This window comes from Passer domesticus, chromosome Z (genome assembly GCF_036417665.1).
Source record: "Passer domesticus isolate bPasDom1 chromosome Z, bPasDom1.hap1, whole genome shotgun sequence".
Taxonomy (NCBI): Eukaryota; Metazoa; Chordata; class Aves; order Passeriformes; family Passeridae; genus Passer; species Passer domesticus.
In genome coordinates this window covers 51,731,128-51,737,152 of record NC_087512.1, presented here as the reverse complement: position 1 = coordinate 51,737,152, position 6,025 = coordinate 51,731,128, and the positions used below count along the sequence as shown (strand labels likewise).

The following is a 6,025-nucleotide window of genomic DNA, read 5'->3' as shown; positions in this document are numbered from 1 at the left end:
CCCCACAGGGGTTCCGTATAATCCAAAACGAATGGACGAACAGAAGCCAATTGCCCATCCGGCCCCACACTCTTTGATTGTCGGGCTAATTGAATGCCGCCTATACCCTGAACTCGTCCGGCGGCGTTTTGCAATTCCCATTGTGACGGCCATTCCCTGGCGGGAATGATTGTCACATCTGCCCCTGTGTCCAGCATTCCGTTCACCCTGGTGGTTTGGCCATCCCTGCTCACGGTGCATGTCAAATGTGGCTTTTCATGCCCTACCGTCTGTGACCAATTAATGTTGTAAGCTGGTAAAGTGCCATGCGGCGGTAGGGGTCTCTCACATTCATAAAATTCAGAGAGAGACACAGGAATGGCCTGGGCGATCACCTGGCCTTTGGCCAGGGAGACTGGTGGGTGTACGCAGAAAAACCCGATGGCAAAGTTGTGAATACTGGACGGCAGCAACCCCGGAATGATAGTAATTTCTGGGGGTGTGAATTTGGTGTCTCCTATGACAACACACTTACTTTGGATCCGGTACCAAGTACCTGGTGCCTGAGGTGCTACCATCACGAGGTGGCACTGGGAGTTCGTGATGTTAAGGTCCTCAACAAGGTGCAACCTGAAGGGTGAAACCAAAGAAGAGATTGTTAGCGATGGAAAAGTTAAGGTTGATTGTGAAGTCAAGTCCGGTTTAGATAGTCGTGAAATCGGGTGGGCAGACTGTGATCCCCTCCCCAAATCCCCCTTTTTTGGTGGTATTTCACCCGCCCTATTTTTATCATCACGCAGGGAGGTGCTGCGCTCATGTTTTAGTTTTTTGGATTTTGCTGGAGTCCCTCCTGGGATGCTGTCTGCTTTCTTCAGAACTCATAGAACTGATCCCGAAGCGGACAGTCTTGTGGGAACTCAGTACATCACTCCGGATGTCCAGAGCTACCGAGACAACCCTTGGGGGGCTCGGAGGCCCTGGAATGTTGCCAAAAGTACCTGGTTGCTTGACTTTGATCCTTTTAAAGAAATAACACCTGAAGGTGAGGAGATGAGAGAATTTCAGGTCTGAATGGTGAGGGGATGTTATTCACTTGTTAGAACTTAAGTTAGAATGCACTGTACAGGGGGGTTTTATGTGTTGTACAGGGGGGTCTAGAATTCTGTGCATGGATCAGGAGTCCCAAGATGGAGGAATTTGGGCGTGCCCTGTCCTTCTTCTTTCTTCTCCTTGACATCCATGTTCAGGATGATGTTGGCATGTGTGGATTAGTTCATAGAAAGAGTACACTTGCCAACAAGGGCAGAAAGTATTGGGAATTAAAGGTAAATATCTAATACGTAATTTTCATTATAAAAGAGACAACCGCCTCGTGGGCGGGGGAGAGTGCCTTTAGCTGTCTTGCTGATCAGACCTCGGCTGGACAGACAGAAAATCTTTGTAGATAAGAAATAATAAACTTGACTGAAGACCTAAAGCAAGAGTCCAGACTCCTTCTTCGAGAGCACGGCCTACCCAGAACCACTTTTTCCCGTGCTGGGGCAGAGACAAGCAACAGCCGACCCTGGCAGTCTGGCATCCAATGGTTCAAGTTTCTGCACAGGTGGCATTGTCCGTGAGGTGGAGGTCTTCCCTGGGTGGGAGTACGCTGGGGCTGTGCAGGCATCACATCTGCGAAGGCAAGTGAGTCTGCGAAGGACACTCGGCGGGACAGTGGTTTACTTCCGGCGTCTTCCTTGGTGATAACTGGAACCTTCCTCTGGCATACTTCAATCATGGATTGAATTGTCGGAGGAGGGTCCAACGGGAGGCTCAGAATGGCTGCCTTGCAGGTGGTGTTTGCATTCGCAGCAGCCATCTCTAGCAGCACCTCAGGTCGGGCGCTCTTGCTTAGGACCTGTTGATCGATGGCCCTGCGAAGACAAATATTATAAAAGGTTCCTCACCACCTTGGATAATCTTAGAAAATGTTATAGTGGATGTTACTGTTTTTAAAGAAAGGAAAGCCTTCTCTGCCACCTTAGCACTTTCCCGAAGCACAGCGTGGGGGATATCCCTGGCTTGAATCGCCCCATCGTCCCAATTCCCAAGTCCAAGCAGGTGTTCTGTGCAGACTGCTTCACCACCAACTATTGTGCTGGTCTTGGCATCCGCCCATAAATCTGGGAGGATGTCCCTGACCCCCTTTTTCCATGCCTCCTCCCATACCAGGAACTCGGTCGGGTTGAGGAGGCATGAAAAAAGCATCCACAAATCGGCGGGAACAACATTAATTTCTAATAAAGAGGCCCGAAGGAGTCCCCGGAAATATTCACTCTCCCGGGAGAACTCTTTTTGAGCCTTGCACAGCTCCTTGATGGTGGAGTGGGGGAATGGGGACCACTGCGCTTTAACAGGTCCCTCTCCCTCCCGTTGGTATGTGACAGGGGCTGCAGTGATCACTGGTGCAAGCCCTGTGTTCCGGTTCTCCAACTCCTGCAGACTCCGCAGAGCGTCTGTCCCGGACAGCCAGCCGCAGCTGCCCTGCTCCCCTTTCATCAGATCCGGGTGACACCCACCCACAGCCATTGAAAAGGGTCATTCCCAACCTGGGAGCCAGGCGGGTCTAAGCAGTGAACAGTGATGATCATTAGAATCACCTGAGTAACAGCTGAGGTGACTTAGCTCCCTGCTTTGGACAGGCCCCTTTGGTGTCCTTGTGCAGTGGGGCAGTGGCAGGGCTGGAGGGCAGCTGGGAGCCTTTCGCAGCGCATGGCAGCTTCTGCAGCTTTGGCAGCTGGGGCATGTCTTGTGTCTTCTGGAAACCTGGCACCACAGGAGGGATCCTCAGGTAGCCTCAGGCTGGCATCTCTGATTTTTTTTTTTGCAGTTCTTTTGTTTGTCTTAGGTCTGAGATCAACAAAAGGGCTTTTTACCCCCACTGCCAGTATAGCAGAAAGTGCTCAGGCCACTCTTCCCTGTAATCCTGCCCTGCAGAGAGACCTGCAAGACCTGTAATTAGTATTCAAAGTACTCTCATTAGCGTTGTCTATTGACAACATTTCCATACAAATAGGACTGGGTTGGGTTGTTTTTCAACAAGCTCACTGTGTTAACAGAGATTTCTTTCTAAATTCTTCACTAAACTTTTTATTGTGAAGTAATTCAGGAGAAGTTTACCCATCTTCACCTCCACAAAGACATACCCCTTGCCTACTTCAGTGATAACCATGAACAGAGCAAAAAGCTTCATAAAATGTAGTCTCAATTGCCCAGCATGACTGGCCAAGCACATTCAAACTGCTTGATGCCTGTGCCCTTGAGTATCTGAATTTGTCACACAGGACAAGATGAAAATGTTTCTTTTCCACCTGCTCAGCTTCTGCACTACCCAAACGTTTAAAATGACGCTTCTTGCCACAGGACACAGAACTGCACTTAAGCAGCTCACAAATGCCAAGGTTAAAATGGGGAAGAAGGCAAATTCCTCATGAAGGTCCTTAATGAGCTAAACACTCTTGAATACCATCACAAAATGTACCTGGTGCCTCTTATAGTAGATGATGTGGCTAGAAGACAACAGAGACACAACCAGATACATGCATGGTACATGCATACAGATTTGTTTATCATCTAGATTAGATTTTTTTCATTTCTGATCTGAAAAACAGTAATAAATCAACACTTTTTTTTGGGATATAGAAAGACGGTGTTATAGGCAGCAACTAGATAGGGCCAAATCAATAATTTGAGAAAGCCAGATTAAAATTCAAAGAAGATAAGATTTTATTTCGCTAATCGAAATACAATCTTTGCCAGCCACAATCAAAGGGACAGCACTGAGCCCGGGACTCGACACTGGGTGAACACAAATCTGATCCCCTTTCACATCAGATCTAGCAAGTTCACAAAGTCTGTCTGGTGAGCTGTGGTTATATACTGTTTTTCTCACCCAGAGTGACTTTTCTTCTGTTTCTTTCTCTTTGCCCAAATATTCATGCGGTCCTCATCCCTTGTCCAGTGTTGGAAAATCAGAAAATTTAAGAAGTTTAATAAAGGACAATAGGAGATCAGGACCACAGATTAAAGGTTATTACGGCTAGATGCATGTGGGCACTCAGCCAAGCCATGGTGTGTGTTGCATAAAGATTGTTCATATTCATAGACTCTTATGCATAGTAAACTTTTCCCCTAAACTAGTTTACATGTTCCAATTGTTTAGCATGGCTGCTCCTTGGGTCTGTCTTTTTGGAGCATGTGTATTCCTTGGTTGTGGTTTTGGTCCATTCTTACCACCTCCAGTTTTTGGGTCTTGGTCCACACCATCTTCAGACAGTGAGTGCTGACAGCTGACACATCTGTAGCAGGTGTCTTACTACGTTCATGGGATGTTATCCCATTTAAGCAGGCATTTGAACACAAGCATACTTATATCAGCTATTTCACTACTGTATCTAAGCTTAATTAACAACAGAAATAAAAACTATATCTTTATAAGAAAATTACGTTAACATCACTCATAGAGAATCCATTTTAATATATGCAAAAAGCCAATATTATAATATTATATCTATAAGAATCTATTTGTAATATTGCTGAAAGAAGGCACACTTTTCTACATACCTAGTGCCTTTGGTAACCGCTAAAGGAAATGTAGATTGGGCTGTACTACTGTTTACTCATCTTTCTGTTGCACAGAAATCTTGGATACTTTAGTGTGTACATCTGTAATTCTGACATTTTCTGAAATGAAAGTGAGAGGAGAAATGGGCTTAATTGAGATATCTGAAGTTACATATGAACATTTGCAGGGGTAAATCAAAGACACAAGGAAAGCTTTTCTATGTGAATAACACCAGAGCAAATTAAAATATGTATTAACAAGAATAATCAACACACTATAAATGAAGAGCACCTGCACCATGAGAAACACTCTATAAAATCACACTCTGCATCAAGAGAACATAATTTCTATTTCTAGACACACTTGTCCATTTGCACACCCCTCTGCCAAGTGCAAGGGGCCTCAAGGACTGAAAGGAGCACAGGGAGCCAAAGGGACACAGCTGCACCTACCTCACTGGGGGCTCCTGGGGAAGCAGTTTCCTTGTGAATCAAGCTCCTCTCCTCCAAAGGCACTTCCCCAAATGTCTGCATTTCCCAGAGAACACCAGCACACTTCAGAAATCCTGGCAAGGCTGAATTATTTCTGCTCCTTGCAGCACAGGCACTCCAGCTCGAGCTCATCTTCCCTCCCCCAGGTCTGTGTCACTTCCTTCCCCACGCCCACGTGTCGCTTTGGGCACGCAGCCCCGGGCCCCTACAAACACGAGCTGCCCGCTGCCTCTGCACGTGCCTGAACTCCTGCTTGCGGTCAGGGCAGCAAAAGCAGGCTGTTCCCAGCCAGGGAGCGGAGCCCTGTTCCCGCAGGAGGCTCTGGTCAGCCCCTTGCAGGACGCTCCGCTGTGCACACAGCACTTCTGCCCGCCCAGAGCGCTCCTGGCACAGCGGAGCACAAGCTGGCCGGCTCTGGGCTCAGCACACCCCAAACACGGGCACAGGAAGACGCAGCGGCTGTTTTGCAGCCATGCCCAAGAGAGCTGGGAAGGTCCCCTGCCTCTGGTCTCACTTGGTTGGCTTTCTGACTGGGCCTGAGGCAGGGGCTGCAATTCCTCACTTGTGGGGAGAGCAGAGCTGCCGGAAGCGCACCCAGCCTGCAGGCACTGCCTGACAGCGCTGCGGCCACTGGGACGCTCGCGCCTCTGCTGCTGCTTCATTTGCTTTGAGTCACACCCAGAGCTCACTGTTAGGCCACCATGGTCTCTGGTTCTGCCCTCTTCCTGTCCCTGTGTATGCATGGAGCATTGCTGTGCTTTCAGGAAGCTCTTGGTGAGAACTTCCAGCATTGCAAGGCCCTTTACCCTCGGTGGATGCTTGCCATGGAAGAACATACTCAAGCTGGCTCTTCTAAAACCCAGGGTCCTTGTTCCATTCAGCGTGCTCAGCATGACCTTCAACTCCACAGTGCTGTGCAACTGGAGCAGCAGTGTGGGAACTCAGTACATCA

General features: G+C 48.2%; 1 long non-coding RNA gene across 1 annotated transcript; it reads right to left on the bottom strand.

The window, feature by feature from the left end:
- Positions 1-2,665: 2,665 nt before the first annotated feature.
- On the bottom strand, positions 2,666-5,244 carry LOC135290950 (uncharacterized). The gene is made up of 3 exons (XR_010353781.1): positions 5,035-5,244; positions 4,582-4,701; positions 2,666-2,970 (listed from the first exon to the last, which is right to left on the bottom strand). It is a non-coding gene; the product is annotated as an uncharacterized LOC135290950 (long non-coding RNA).
- Between the last annotated feature and the right edge of the window lie 781 nt (positions 5,245-6,025).